Source organism: Rhinichthys klamathensis, unplaced genomic scaffold (assembly GCF_029890125.1).
Source record: "Rhinichthys klamathensis goyatoka isolate OS25496 unplaced genomic scaffold, OSU_Roscu_1.1 h1tg000079l_1, whole genome shotgun sequence".
Lineage (NCBI taxonomy): Eukaryota > Metazoa > Chordata > Actinopteri > Cypriniformes > Leuciscidae > Rhinichthys > Rhinichthys klamathensis.
Genome location: NW_026606621.1, coordinates 1,719,036 through 1,735,624, shown reverse-complemented (window position 1 = coordinate 1,735,624; position 16,589 = coordinate 1,719,036).

Sequence of the window (16,589 nt, the reverse complement as noted above, 5' to 3'; positions counted from 1 at the left end):
GGTCTCCTCTTTCCATTTATCCCAAAATCTCAATTTTTAAATTTGGGTCACTGTGACTCATTTGCTGGATCAGGTCACAATTAGATGAGCGCTTTTTATCTTCTACTGCTTCATCTCCACCACGAGGGCTTCCATTTTTTCCTGATCTTCACAATGAGATTTCTAAATCATGGAATAAGCCATACTCATCACGACTTTTCAGCCCTCAAGTTAATATTTATTCAAGAATTAGAGGGCTGAAAGAGTATGGTTATGAGGCGATGCCCCAGGCGGAACAGAATTTAGCCAGCTATCTTTCCCCTGGTCCCGCATCGTCTCTGAAAGCCTCGGCTTTGCCCACTAGACCGCTCAAAGCCACGTCGGTGTTAGTGGGCAAAGCTTATACGGCAGCAGGTCAAGCTGGAGCATGTCTGCATACTATGGCAGTGCTTCAGGCTTATCAAGCTGACCTGCTGGGGAATCTGGATAATAGTGAGGGAGTTAGTCATGACGATATTCAAGAACTTCGTCGGGCTACCGATCTTTCTCTCAGGGCTACTAAAGAGACCGCCAGAGCAATTGGGCGGTCTATGGCAGCTTTGGTAGCTACTGAGAGACATTTATGGTTGAATCTTTCGGAGATTAAAGAAAAAGATCGTGCTTTTTTGTTAGATGCTCCGCTTGAACCTTCTGGTCTCTTTGGTGACGCAGTCCACACGGTCGTCGAGAGATTTCAGGAATCAAAGAAGCAAGCGGACGCTTTCAAAAAGTTTATCACTCGCCGTGTCCAGCCCCCTGGGGCTGCTGGGCGTGAGCAGCCCCAGCCATCTAGCTCATCATATCGTGTGCATCAGAAAGAGAGTGTTGCGTCTCGTGCACCTCCACGTGGAAACTGGAGACAGACGCAACCCTCTCAGCCGAAGTCTTCTAAGTCGAAGCCGGATCTGAGGACCACTCTTCAGGCGAAGAAGACTTCGGCTCAAAAAAAAAAAAGGTCCTGATGTTCATGCATCAGGCCTGTGAGGACAGCCCCGACCGAAATAGAGCGGTGTACACCTCATTATACGGTGCCCGTTCCATTTCGGGGTCCTCACGAGCCCGTTCTGCCAACCCTGCCACCCTCGGTGCTTCAGGGCGCAGCGGTCTCCAGCGAGTCGCTGATGCTATGCTGCGGCACAGCATCGGTTTCGCGCCCTCTGAAGGGGGCTTTAGAGCGGCCAGTTCAGGTAGTTCCTGCCATTATGTTTCAGGCTCCGGAATTGGCTGTCTCGATAACACCAGAGACCAGCCTCGAGAGGCTGGTTCCCTTAGTAAATTTTCTGGCAGCGTGGAAGCTTCTGCCGAATATTTCTCATTGGGTCCTGCAGATTGTAGAGAAAGGATACAGAATCCAGTTTGGTTCTCGTCCTCCTCGTTACAACGGGGTGCTGCTCACAGTGGTGCATCCCGAGCAGGCTCTGGTAATGGAGCAAGAGGTAAAGGCCCTGTTAGCAAAGGAAGCTATAGAACAGGTGTACTCACCCGACAGAGAGTCGGGTTTTTACAGCCGTTATTTCATTGTTCCAAAAAAGGATGGGGGGTTGCGTCCCATTTTAGATCTTCGTCTGTTGAATCGTTCAGTACAGAAACTCAAGTTCAAGATGCTGACACTCAAACAGATCGTGACTCAAATCAGGTCCGAGGACTGGTTTGTCACGATAGATCTGAAGGACGCTTACTTCCATATTTCCATCCTCCCTCAGCACAGGAAGTTCCTAAGGTTTTCTTTCGGGGGCAAAGAATACCAATATCGGGTTCTTCTTTTCGGTCTAGCTTTATCACCCCGCACGTTCACGAAATGCGTGGATGCAGCTCTAGCCCCTCTCAGGCTTCAGGGCATACGTATTCTGAACTACATCGACGACTGGCTGATTCTGGCGGAATCAGAGCAGTTGGCGGTTCGGCACCGAGGTGTCGTTCTCGCTCATATGCAGATGTTGGGGTTGAGGCTCAATGCCAAGAAGAGTGTTCTTTCTCCAGTACAGAGAACCACTTTCCTTGGTGTGGTATGGGATTCAGTGACGATGCGGGCCACTCTATCGCCCGTTCGTGTAGCTGCTATCCTGTCAGCCACCAAAGAGCTAAAGCTAGGCCAGTCACGCACTGTGAAACAGTTCGAGAGACTGTTGGGTCTCTTGGCGGCAGCGTCCAACGTGATACCTTTTGGCCTGCTGTACATGAGACCTTTACAGTGGTGGCTAAGGACCAGAGGGTTCTCCCCGAGGGGAAACCCACTTCGTATGATCAAGGTCACGCGGCGGTGCCTTCGTGCCTTAATTATATGGAGGAAACATTGGTTCTTAACCCAGGGTCCGGTATTGGGAGCTCTTTGCCATCGTGTTACGATCTCGACAGATGCTTCCCTCACCGGCTGGGGAGCGGTAATGGAAGGCCGCTCGGTTCAGGGTCTGTGGAAAAGTCATCATCTTTCGTGGCACATCAATTGCCTGGAGATGATGGCTGTCTTCAATGCGTTGAGACAGTTTCTCCCAGACCTGAGGGGCCATCATGTGCTTGTACGAACAGACAACACATCAGTGGTCTCTTATCTGAACCGTCAGGGGGGTCTGCGGTCGCGTCCGCTTTGCAAACTGGCGCACCAGATCCTCCTGTGGTCTCTGGGGAAGGTACTCTCCCTGAGGGCAGTGTATATTCCTGGGGACCAGAATATGGGGGCAGACAGCCTGTCGAGGCAGGAGCTGAGGCCAGGGGAATGGAGACTCCACCCCGAGGCGGTGGAGAAAATTTGGGAGTTTTACGGCCAAGCAGAGGTGGATCTGTTTGCGTCTCAGCATACGACGCACTGTCCACTTTGGTTCTCCCTTACTCACCCAGCCCCCCTGGGGCTGGATGCTATGGTGCAGACGTGGCCGAGGCTACGTCTGTACGCATTTCCCCCTGTTGCTCTGCTCCCAGGAGTTCTGGAACGAGTCCGCCAGTACGGAATAAGCCTACTGCTTGTAGCACCACGCTGGCCGAGTCGGATCTGGTTTGCGGACCTGATCCATCTCTTAGACGGTCCTCCCTTGGAGATCCCGATCAGGAGAGACCTTCTGTCTCAGGCCGGGGGCACAATATTTCACCCTCGACCAGAGATTTGGAACCTGTGGGTTTGGCCTCTGAGGGGGCCCAACTCATAGAGAGTGGTCTCTCAGCTGAGGCTGCTGAGACCATCCTAAGCTCCAGAGCTCCAGCTACTAGGAAACTTTATGCGCTTAAATGGAGAGTTTTTTCTGTATGGTGTCACCGACATCAGTGGGATCCAGTTAACTGTTCTGTGAACACAGTACTCGAGTTCCTGCAGGAGCGCTTTACGTCAGGTCTATGTCCTTCCACGCTCAAGGTCTACGTGGCGGCCATTGCGGCTTACCACGCCCTGGTGGGGGGTACATCGTTGGGTCGAGACCCCCTGATTACACGTTTCCTTCGTGGCACATTAAGGCTGAGGCCTGCAACTCGCACTAAGGTGCCAGCTTGGGATCTTGCTATAGTACTAGAAGGCCTGTCTAAGGCTCCGTTCGAGCCCTTAGATTCGGTTTCAGAGAAATTTCTTACCCTCAAGACTATCTTTCTGCTAGCTATTTCTTCCCTTAAGAGAGTTGGAGACCTTCAGGCCCTTTCGGTTTCCCCCACCTGCCTTGAGTTTGCACCGGGGATGGTCAAGGCATTCTTATATCCGAAACAGGGATACGTCCCTAAGGTGCCGACCTTGATTCCGAGGCCTATTGTGCTGCAGGCTTTCTGTCCTCCTCCTTTTACATCTGCGGACCAGGAAAGGCTGAACCTCTTGTGTCCAGTGCGAGCACTGGATCCTTATGTTCATCGGACATCTTCAATGAGGAAGTCCGACCAGTTATTTATTTGCTTTGGATCACCTAAGAAGGGTCTTCCTGCTTCTAAACAGACGGTTAGTGAGTGGATAGTCGAGGCAATTTCACTTGCAAACGAGTACTCTGACCATCCGTGTCCCTTGGTGGTCAGAGCTCACTCTACGAGGGGTATGGCGGCCTCTAAAGCCTTGTTATTTGGGGTTTCTCTCCAAGACGTTTGTGATGCGGCAGGCTGGTCCTCACCGCTCACATTCGTCAGGTTTTACAGTTTGGACCTGGATGCTGCCCCAGGTTCTCAGGTGCTTAGTGCTTAGTTCCAACAGACTGACACTCAGGTACTTGGAATTCTGGCGTTTTGGGTATTCTCGTTCCCAAAGCGTCGATGACGCATCGCGAGTTCCCTCGAAAGGGAACGTCTCAGGTTACTACTGTAACCATAGTTCCCTGAGAAAGGGAACGAGACGATGCGTCACCCTGCCATACTTCCTGCATCCCTGTGATCGGCTTGCTTCGACTTTTTGAAGCTAATGCCGCGTTTCACCGGATGTGCTCTTATGCCTTCCTGGTCATGACGTCACCCGCCCGTGACGCTCATTCTTTCCATTGGACTAGTTGACATTGATGCTCAGACGCATTCACGCTGGGGGCGTTCCCAAAGCGTCGATGACGCATCGTCTCGTTCCCTTTCTCAGGGAACTATGGTTACAGTAGTAACCTGAGACGTTTCATCCCAGATATGGCCCACTTCTGGTACACATGGATTCCACATGGCCCAGATGTGGGCCGGATCTGGGCCGACACTATCTTACTTGCTTTTTTACTTACCATCTTTCTAACATTTGATTTATAAGTAAAACTTCACCATGAAGAATCACCATTATGCTGACCATAATCCTTACGAATTTTCCTGAGACTGTGTTGTAATTTCTGTGCTACTATCATCACCGCATGAGACCGTTTTCGAATAGGTTTTCTGAACACTCCCCCAATCTGTCATTGGCTGGACAAACAGATAATCCCATCCCCAAACTGTGTTTCTGTGTCGGGTTGCGCAAGATTCTCCAACAAAGAGAGCAATATTCTTTTAGAGCCACAGTGTTGCACTTATTTGGAAAATCCTCAATATTCTAGGTTATATTGTAAATGGTTGTATAAATGAAAGCATACTTAATACTGTGGTATGACTAATTAAGTTTAAAATATTCCATGTAGTCTGAATATGAGGTTATAAAAAGGCATACACTATTTGCATAAGTGTAAATAAACACGTCACATGAACAAAAATAGCAACATGCTTTAAAAAAAATATTATCATATGGCATTTAAAAATACCAACGTTTCCTCATGTCAACATTATCAAAATAAAATATAGTTTGGATATATAACAAGAAAAAAATTGTGCACAAAAGACTGAGCCCAATTAAAATCTAAAACTCGAGACTGAAACCATAAACAGAAAGTTTGTGAAATTTAGAAAATGTAGCCTAAATAAAATTATTCAAGCTAAATCAGGAATCAGTCTTGTGGAATTCAGAAGCTCAAGTGCTCAAATGTGAAGGAAATCTTAAAATCATGTTTTGTTTTTTTTCTCTTTCAATACAGCATTTCAGAGTGTCATGCTGATTATATCATTTGAAATGAGAAAAATGCACCAAGTCAGAAAAAAGGAAGCTTTTAACTCATGCTTTAAGACTTTTAGGCACCGCATGTATTTGGTGTGGGATGCAATTTGATTCAAATGTGTCCCATTCTCTCTGCTTAAAATGCACTGGTGGAAAACAACAGAATTACTTCAGCGGAGCCACTACCACACAACCAGATCCCCAGGAGCTATCAATAATTGAATATCCATTAAATGTCTAGAAGAAGTGACTTGCTGCCTTTCTCCCCCTTTGCCTTTCTTCAACCTGTTGAGTAAAGCCACCGGTCAGTTCCGCCTCTGTACAATACGCCACCTCTCTGCCAGTCTTTATCAGTGGGAACCCGGAGAGCGCGTATCAATCGAAGAGGAGTTTTCAGTTTCAGATCCCTTTGTCCCTTGTGCGCTTCATGCACCCAGGTTTAATTAGAATCCGTTTTAAATATTCATGCTAGTTGTCTCTACTGTAATCCTGTGAGGAAACCAGATAACTAGGTGGAGGGAAAACCTTGTGACACCAAAACATACTGGCTGACAGCTTCAAGCTGCTTAGCAATTAATTAATTACCCTGGGTGAAGGGAGATTATAATAAATAAATATTGACCGATCATGAGCGCAGGTGAACCTGAAAGATGGTGGCGTAAGCGAAGGTTGCGGGTGAACGACCTCAAAGTTAATGTGTCCACATGGCGTGGAGCAGGTTGCACATAAATATGCATCACATCAAAGTCGAGGATGAAGGCAGACTTTGGGAGAGGGCATCAGCGGCTGCCGGGTGGGCATTTAACACGTATCACACAGCCCATTGCTTCGCCGTGAATGGAGGCGCTCACATGTGGTCGTAACGGTGCTCTCGCTCTCGGATTCTGAGAGAGTGCCAGAGGCCTGAGCATTGAAAACGTTTCCCCGGTTCAGAAAAAGCAGGTATGAGGGTTATGAAGTGCGTGGGTTGATGAATAATCTGCGGCACAGAGCTCATTCCCGATTGCTGATTAGTGCCTTTGGTGGGATGGCTGTAAAGATAACCTTTCTTTTTTATATATATAGTGGGCAACTGGCAGATGTGAAGCTTTAGCGGATAAACAGTGAGACCAGCTCAAAAGCTTTTTGAGATGATAATGATAACAGGCTCAGACAAGTTTTTTTTTAATTATTATTCCAGAAGAGCGCTTCCAAAGTAAAATATGAAAAATACGGCTTAGTGGCGAAGCGTTTTCTATTTTCAGGTCAGTCCAGTTGTGCATTTTTATAGCATTTTTACATGTTCTGTTCCCCATTTATATGATACCTTTTCACTTTTCTGAGATGCAAACCAGAAATAGCAGCAGACTTTCCAAGGTTATACTGCTGTTATTGCACTGCTGCGGCTCTCTTGAATACAACAAAATGTGTCTATATACTTCTACTCTGGGAAAGAAAAAAATGAAGAGATTATATGGATTGTCTGAAGAAAAAAAAAAAGAAGAGGTCACATTTAATCGCAGCGTCACATCCTCCCATAATCCTTTAGACTTTGCTGGTTGTATTTCTATAATGTTTCTTGCACATTAAGGAAACAATAGTGCTTTATGTAAAAGCCATTGAACACATAGAAGAAATATAAGAACTTTGTATACTAGCTTCCAATCCCCTCGTGATGTAAGGAATACTGTTTCTGGGTCAAAGGACTATCTCAACAAGTCATTTATGAGTATAGAGAAAAGGGTTAGGATCATGATATTTTGCTAGTATTGCAGCACACAGTGAGTGTATATTAGCACCATATGTTGTGCGTTGTTGGCGTCTAATAGTGTTTGGACCCAGAAGTCAGAGTCAGACTGATCAAGCGGATTATTTATATTTATATTTATTATTTTTTATAGGACAACTTAACAAGGTGTGTCTGATATGCAAGACACAGTAAATGGCCCTCGACACTTCAGATAAAGGGGGAGGGGGGGGGGGGGGATATCAGTGTTGGAAAGCCTTTGCTGCTTGCATCATCATTAGTCTTCATTCGCTGTGACACAGCTTCGGTTATCCACATCCCATAACACTACCTTGTCACCCTCTTTATTACTCCTTCCATCGAGGTGCTCTGCACAGGAAGTGATTCATCTTTGAATATGATGTGGGAAGTTAATCATTGCTCACGCAGAGCCACGGAAAATCTCTCAGAGTGTCCCGACCAGGGTTGACACGAGAAATGAACCACGGCAGCTCGGAGTCGAGCGCCTTAACCCGGTCGGGGGCCCTGTGGTTTATAACTAGGTCGGCATGCTCGTTGACGCAGCTAATCAGGGACAATGACAGGGACCACTGGGAGTGAATTTAGGTGAAAGCTCACCAGTTCACATCATTTCCATTTACTTGAGATATAAGAGCGAAAAGATCTCATCGTTGTAACAAGGGTGCGCTAAAGTCAGTGAATTGCATCTCAAAGCTGCCGTCCTTGTCGGCACTATAAGCCCCCAGCTACTGTTTGCATATTAACCACATTATGAATAGGTGAATACACTTAAATATGGACATGTGAATAATGCATGGTGGAAACAGGGGATGGATTCCGGTTGGCTCCCGAGTTCAGCACCGTCGTGGCTGTAAAGGGGCTGCTGCTCACGCTCTGGAACAATAGCTTTCTAAGGGGTACAGGTTTACGTGTGTCACGACAGCTATCTTTAGATTAAGCATCAAGTGAAGAGGAGGCCATGTATATTTATGTCACCGCCCAATGTACCGTGCCCGGTGAACAAACAATATGTAAGCTAAGATCACTCATCCTTTCTTTTACCTCGGCAAGCCCAGGGCACGTGCTTTCTAAATAATTCAGGAAAACCTTGGTGTAAAAATTTAATTGGGTGTTGGGAAGTTCACTTGTTTTTACAGGACTTACAGGCTGGAAGCATGCTTTTTAAAATTACCTGATGTAAAATGAAACACTCTATGTGTGTTAAATGATATAATAACCATTCAATTGGAAACAAATTACTATAGGTATTTTCTTCTGTTAAAAATAAAGATTGTTTATTGGCATTTGTGGTCCCATGGAGAACCTTTAATGAAGTACCTTTATGAAAGTAAAATAATGAAAAATGTTTTTGAAACAAAAAATCTTGTTGAATTGCACTACTTGAAAAAATATGCATTGCATTAACCCTTCTTGCATTTTAATGCATTGTTTTTTTAAGGCTTGCATTTTTATTACGGATGTCCCGATCAGGTTTTTTTGTCCTCGAGTCCGAGTCCGAGTCATTTGATTTTGAGTATCTACCGATACCGAGTCCCGATCCGATACTTATATAATACATAAAAAATAAATAAAGAAGAGAGAAAAAACAGATCCAGGATGTTCCTTATTTTTTTATTTAATTCACCTTATTTTAACATTCAACAACTCTGTTAACAAACAGAGCACTTCTGTGAGGTAGCTTGAACAATCAAGTAATAAATAACATAAAATCTTCACTTTTGGACTTTAGTGCAACAGTAAATATAGAAAAAGTCTAATATAAAAACAAATAGCACCTCAACTTAAAATACCCGGCAGGCATGTAAACAAAAAATAAAAATGTTTTAAAAGTGTATAAAAAAATAATGAGAATATAATATAGGCCTACATTAGGGGTGTAACAGTTCACAAAATTTGCGGTTCGGTTCGATAGGATACAGCAAAAAGAAAGAAATGCCAGAGAAATTTCCTATTTATTAAAAGAAAAACTATTTTTGTAGTTTTCCTACATCTTGAAACTTTCAGGTTTATTAATGGGGGTAATCTTTGAAGGATGAACAAATAATGTTTTGGTAATCACATTAAAAATAACATTTACATATATATTTATATAATATTTGAGTTTTGAAGTGCAACATTAAATCCATGTTCATTCACGGCACAATTTTTCTACTGGTTCCCACGTCAGCGCTGTTTGATCTAATAGAGATCTACGGTTAATAACGGAGAAATTTGAATGCTTCTCAGTTCTCACTAGATCTCGCAGCGATGTTATTACTTCAGTGGCGAATTCAAATGTTTTCTTCACTGGATCTCTTCGCTTGATCTCGCGCTGCACAGATGTTGCTGGTCCGAACTGATGATGGTCCGTTAAGCACAATATAATGAGAAGCGCAGTTTCGTTCTGCTTTCATTACGTTTGCCATTTGATGTTGCGCAACGTTGTGGTGATCGCGCCAGCGCGGATTTTGTCTGCAGGAAAAATGGTCCTAGGAATCGTTCGGTATATGCGTACCGAACCGGAAGCCTCGTACCGAAACGGTTCAATAATTACAAATACATGTACCGTTACACCCCTAATTTACATATAACCGAGTCCTGATCGGGAGGTAACGTCCGATTCCGATAGAGTCTGAAACCACGTGATCGGGCCCGATTTCCGATCGCGTGATCGGATCGGGACATCCCTAATTTTTATGGGCTGAAATTCAACATGGTTGTATATTTAAGCTGTGAATATTTAAATTCAAAACATTTCACACAAGTTTTCATTATTAAAAATTCAATAATCCATATTCACCTTTCAGATTTCACTTCCAAAATATTCATTCTGTTTAAAAATACAACCTATAATATTCGACAGGCAATTTTTGGTCCATTTTATTTCGCTTTACAAATTCGCGTCCACAAATTCAGTGGTTCAAATTCGACAAAAAATTCAATATTTGACATCCGGGAACGGCAGGAATATCAGTAGATTGCGATTGATAATCTCCATAGCTCTTAGTCGATCTCACCAGACGGTGGTGCAAGCGGCTGTTGACGAAGAAAACTATAGAGCAACGGGTGAGAGAGTCATTAATTCATAAAAACGGATTTACAGAAATGGAGCAAGCGATAAGTATTTGTGATGATTATCAGGACTAGTATGGAAAAGCTGATAAATATACAAAAGCTGTGATTACATTTAAGTCTAAAATGCAAGTCCCATAAAAATGCAAGCCCTAAAATGCCTCGGTTACGACTGCAATCTGGGTTCCCTGAGGGAATGAGACACTGCGGCGATTGACGCTAAGGTAACACTTTGCGTTATGATCCAGTCCAATGTTGTGGCGGAACGTCAGAGGCGGGTGACGTCATGAACCAGGAAACTATAAAGCCTGGCCAAACAAAGCAGGGCTAGCTTCTTAAGGTCTGAGCAAGTCACTTACAGGCACGTAGGAGATATGGCAGGTGATGCAGCGTCTCGTTCCCTCTTCAGGGAACCGAGGTTTCAGTCGTAACTGAGGCGTTCCCTTTCAAGGGAACTCGCGCTACGTCGATTGACGCTAAGATTGACGTCTATACCAATGCCACCATCGTGAGAACTGGCTGTCCTGTGTGAAATCATAAAAGCAGCACTAGGATGAAAGCACCCGAGACCCTGGTGTAGAGTCCAAGTCGAAAGAGTAAAATCTGACGAATGTATGCGCCGAGGACCACCCTGACGCATCACAAACGTTCTGGAGGGGCACTCCTGACAATAAGGCCTTAGAGGCCGCCATACTCCTAGTTGAGTGGGATCGGACAGCCATATGTGAAGGCTGTCCGGTCGACTCATAAGCAAGTGAGATAGCCTCGACCACCCACTTGCTCATTCTCTGCTTAGATGCCGGGGACCCTTTGTTAAGGGGTCCAAAACATGCAAATAGTTGATCGGCTTTACGGCACAGGGCAGCACTGTGGACATAAGCATCAAGTGCCCTAAGAGATGAGATAGCAAGGAGGAACAGAGCTTTCAAAGTAACAAATCTTACAAACGTAGCATACAAACATAGCCTCGGCCACGTCTTTACCATCGCGTCCAGTCCGAGAGGAGCTGGATGCGTGAGGGAGAACCAGAGTGGACAGTGAGACGTCACTCGAGACACAAACAGATCTACTTATGCCTGGCCGAACACCCTCCATATCTGCTCCACCACCTCAGGGTGGAGCCTCCATTCCCCGGGCCTCGGCCCCTGTCTCGACAGGATGTCTGCTCCAATATTCTGGGCCCCAGGGATGTAAGCTGCTCTGAGTGACATCAGCTTCCCCTGAGACCACAGGAGGATTTGGTGCGCCAGTTTGCATAACGGACGCGAACGCAAGCACCCCTGGTTATTTATATAGGCGACCACCGATGTGTTGTCTGTGCGGACCAACACATGGTGGCCCCTGAGGTCTGGGAGGAAATTCTTGAGGGCAAGAAATACAGCCAACATCTCTAGGCGATTGATATGCCTGGAGTGATGATGGTCCCCCATAGACCCTGAGTCGAGCGTCCTTCTAGGATGGCTCCCCAGCCCGTGAGGGAGGCATCTGTCATTAGCATATTGCAACGACAAGAAGCTCCCAGCATGGGGCCCTGGGACAGGAACCAAGGTTTCTTCCACATAACCAGGGCACGTAGGCATCACCGCGTAACCCTGATCATGCGAAACGGGTTGCCCCTCGGGGAAAACCCTTTGGTCCTGAGCCACCACTGCAAGGGTCTCATGTACGGAAGGCCAAAAGGTATCACGTTGGACGCTGCTGCCATCAAACCCAAAAGTCTCTGAAACAGTTTGACAGTGAGTGACTGGCCTAGCTTTATTCTTTTCACAGCTGACAGGAAGGACTTTGTGCGTGCCGGTGAAAGGCATGCCCGCATCAACATAGAGTCCCAAACCACTCCTAGAAAAGTGGTCCTCTGTAGTGGGGAAAGCACACTCTTCTTGGCGTTTAGCCGTAACCCCAGATCTTTCATGTGGGCGAGGACGACATCTCGATGCTGAACCAACAACTGATGCGACTGAGCTAGAATCAACCAATCGTCGATGTAGTTAATGATGCGAATACCCTGCAGACGCAGTGAGCCAGAGCTGCATCTATGCATTTTGTAAAAGTGCGAACGGAAGAACTCGATATTGGTATGCTTTGCCTCCGAAAGCAAACCCCAGGAACTTCCTGTAATATGGAAGGATGGAAATGTGGAAGTATGCGTCCTTGAGATCTATCATGACAAACCAGTCCTCGGATCTGATCTATGGCACGATTTGTCTCAGTGTTAACATTTTGAACTTTAGCTGCATGACTGAGTCGTTCAGAACTCTTAGATACAAAATGGGACGCAACCCCCCATCCTTCTTTGGAACGATGAAATACCGACTGTAAAACCCGGTGTCCCTGCTGGAGGGAGGTACATGTTCTATGGCCCCTTTCTCCAACAGGGTTTTCACTTCTTGTTCCATTACCAGAACCTGCTCGGAGCCCACCACAGTGGATAGGACCCCAATAAACCTGGGCGGGCGAGACCCGAACTGTATTTGATAACCCTTTTTTGTGGTCTGCAGGACCCAACGAGAAATATTTGGCAGTAGTTTCCACTCTGTCAAAAATTCTACTTGAGATACCAGCCTCTCAAGACTGGTTTCTGGATTTAGTTGTTGTTGAGCAGTCAATCTGTCGCCCTGTAACGGCGAACCAGCAGGGAACGACTGAACTAACTGCTCTGGGACCCTCCTCGGAGGGGGCGGGCATCCCAAGACCACTACGTTTCCGGGTGGACCCTGAGATATGTGCTCTCCAGAGACCGCTACGCCCTGAAGCACACGAGGTGGCAGGATTAGCATAACGGTCCCCTGAGGGCACCAAAGGGAGACGGGTACAGTGTAATAAGGTGTTAACCGCTCTGCTTTGCGGGGGACTGCCCTTGATGGCCTGGAACTTTTCCCCGCAGCCTTTTTGGAAATAATGACGGTCCTCAGATCCGTCTTACCCCTTGAAGGCTGCGGTTGAGGGCGCTTTCCGTGTTTTTGTGTGGGGGAGCATGGGAAGCCACTCTCTGTTTTTGTGTGGCACGGTGTGAAGAGCTGGCTTTAGATGTTTGGGGCTGCTCCCGCTCAGCAGCCCTGGAGACATGAGTATGGAGGGGGAAGAGTTTCTGGAATGCAGCCTCTTGCTTAGCTGATTCCTGAAACCTCTCGACAACCGAGTTTACAGCGTTGTCGAAGAGGCCAGAGAGTGAAATAGGAGCATCCATTAAAAAGTTCTTATCCTTCTCCTTAATATTGCTCAAGTTCAACCAGAGATGTCTCTCAGTGGCCACCAGGGCTGCCATAGACCGGCCGATACATTTAGCCGTCTCCTTGGCGGCCCTAAAAGACAAATCTGTGGCCTGACGCAGTTCCCAAACCCGCAAACTGGGCCCGTCTCTACCCCCGCTGACAAATCCATTTGCGAACCCCAAGTCTGAAGCCTTCGCTGTGCCTCAGCAGCAGCGGGACCTGAGCCTTGGGGAACGCGAGCCTGAGCGTCCTAGCCAAAGAATGAATGAATATATATAGTATATATCAATGCATTCTCATCCCAAGGCGTCAAATACTAACGCTTTTGCCAAAGCGTCTATATCCGACGCACATGACACCCTTTAGCGTCAATATAACATGCTTCGGTTATGGGTAGGTTTAGGTCTGGGGTAGTGTTAGGGTTAGACCACTAGGAGGCGCCATATATCTGCGTCTCATATTGACGCTAAAGGGTGCCATGTGCGTTGGATATAGACGCTTTGGCAAAAGCGTCAGTATATGACGCCTTGGGATGAGAACGGGCTGTATATATATATATAATGAATATATATATATATATATATATATATAGATGTGGCGAGCAGGACGAGGCCGAGGGACGTGAGAGAACGACGTGAGGCCGGTGGCGTGAGTGATAATGAATGACACCTGTGAGACGCACAGGTCTCGCATCTCTCACGTCCCTCGGCCTCGTCCTGATTGCCACAATAGACAACACCAAATAGACAAAACAATTTCACATAGAGCGCTTGTGAAGACACAGAAGCTAGCACTGCTTTGTTTGGGCAGGCTTTATAGTTTCCTGGTTCATGACGTCACCCGCCTCTGACGTTCCGCCACACCATTGGACTGATTTTACATCTGCTTCAAGACATCGTCACGCAAAGCGTTCCCTTAGCGTCAATCGACGCAGCACGAGTTCCCTTGAAAGGGAACTACAATGCATTAAAATGCAAACAGGGTTAATGCAATGCATATTTTTTCAAGTAGTGCAAGTCAACAAGCCTTTTTGTTTCAAAAACATTTGTCATTATTTTACTTCCATATACCTTACCATCAGTGTTGGTCAAGTTACTTGGAAATAGTAATTAGTTACTGATTACTTCTCCAAGAAAGTAGTCCAGTTACTTTCCTGATTACTTATTTTCGAAAGTAATTAGTTACTTTACTTGTTACTTTACTAAGTTACTTTTCAAAAACATGATGCATGACCTGAAGTCTATAAAGCAATAGACCTTTCAGCCTAATTCTATTCTTTCTGCATATTCCATCATCTTTTAATGAAATAAAGAAAGTCCTTCTTCTTCCTTCTTCTTGCTAGGTGCTTGCTCAGATTTGAGGTAGAATTTTGACATTCTCCAACGGGGGTCCTGTTTCTAGATCAGGATGCTCTCTACACACGCAAGGTCTCTCGCTCGCTCTCCCTCTCTGCGGGTGCGCGTGCGCTACGCGGTCTCTGTCTCGCATGCACGCTCGCTCTAGATTCCGGGAGATTTAAACTAATTTGCGGTATAACGAGTGGCTCAACAGGTAGATCTATAGATAAACTCATCTTTCAGGCATTTGACCGAACGGTTTGACACTTCAGCGTGAGAAATTGGGGGTGTGGCGTGTGAGACCAATCAAATGTGTGTCTCTCTCCCGCGCTCCACGTTGTCTCTTGTTCAACACTACACATTTCGGTGTTTACCACTGACGTCGCGGTGCTCATACATCATTGTCACTCACGCACGACTCATGGCACGAGACAGTCTCACGAAACAAAATGACGGTTAACTAACGCAGTAACGCAGCCTGCTTACGGGGAAGTAACAGTAATCTAATTACTGTTTTTGCAATTGTAATCCCTTACTTTACTCGTTACTTGAAAAAAGTAATTGGATTACAGTAACGCGTTACTTCTAACGCGTTACTGCCCATCAGTGCTTACCATTGCACAAAAGGTTCTTTATAGTGGAAAAGTTTCTTTAGATTATTAAAATGTTCTTCCAAAAAAAAAAGAAAATAAAGATTTTTAAGAAGTTTTTACTGAAAGGTTCTTTGTGGAGCCCAAAATGGTTCTTTGGGAATTAAAAATGAATGGGTGTTTATAGCAGTGTTGGGAAGAGCAAAGGCTATTCAGAGTTGTCCACCCACAGTAACATCATGACCTCCTGACCTTAGTGTTTTTGTTTTGTTGTTTCTTTGTTAACAGGAGAGATTTATTTATTTTTTGTGCCTGTTTAGTTTTTGTTAATTTCAGTTAACTTCCATCTTAAGTCTTTGGTTTTTGTATGGACTTTGTTTGGAAATTACCTTCGTTACATCTGCCCCTGTATATTATATATATTTTTTTTGTTCTTTTGTTGGAAGAAAATAAACCTTTTTTATATTATTTGCCAGATTTCATGTGACCTATGCTGCATACACACTACAGTATATGGTTGTCAGTCTAAGTGCTTAATCCTGTTCTATATACACAGTTCATAAACACAGAGACATTTCCATAAATCTGCTTAATCCTGAACAACTAGCTAATGCAGTGATGCCGCTCTCTTTTGTACACTGACAGCTCATCTGAAATGTGTGTCAATCTACTCCGTGTGGGGTGTAACAAATCACAGAGACAGAGCTACATGTTTGGACTCGTTTGCAAGCCGTATAAGTCTGACAGTCTTTGCTCTCACCAGCCCTGCGGTCTAGCAGTAACTCATGTTGAAGAGAAGGCTGTTAAGCAGAACTTAAGCACAAGGGTGGTTGACATGAAGACAGTACTTTTGATAAGTTGGTAAGGTAATGAATAGACAGACAGACATACAGTTAGATGGATGGATAGATACAGACAGACAGACGTTTATTATCCCCTCGTGTAAGCCTATTTGCATATAAATTACTGTATTTTATAGGTTTTATTATTTTACCCGTCACAGATTTTCAAACTTAAATGTGAAAATGTATCATTTTCCATCTTTTTTTTTCTTTTTTTTTCTTAACTTTTTTCCCTGCCTGAGTTTGTTACCATAGTGACCTAGTTAAGTTAATCATTCCATTCAGCTGTGCTCTTGTATTTAGTTCTCCCTGTTTGAGTTTGTCTGGCCTTGTCTACGTT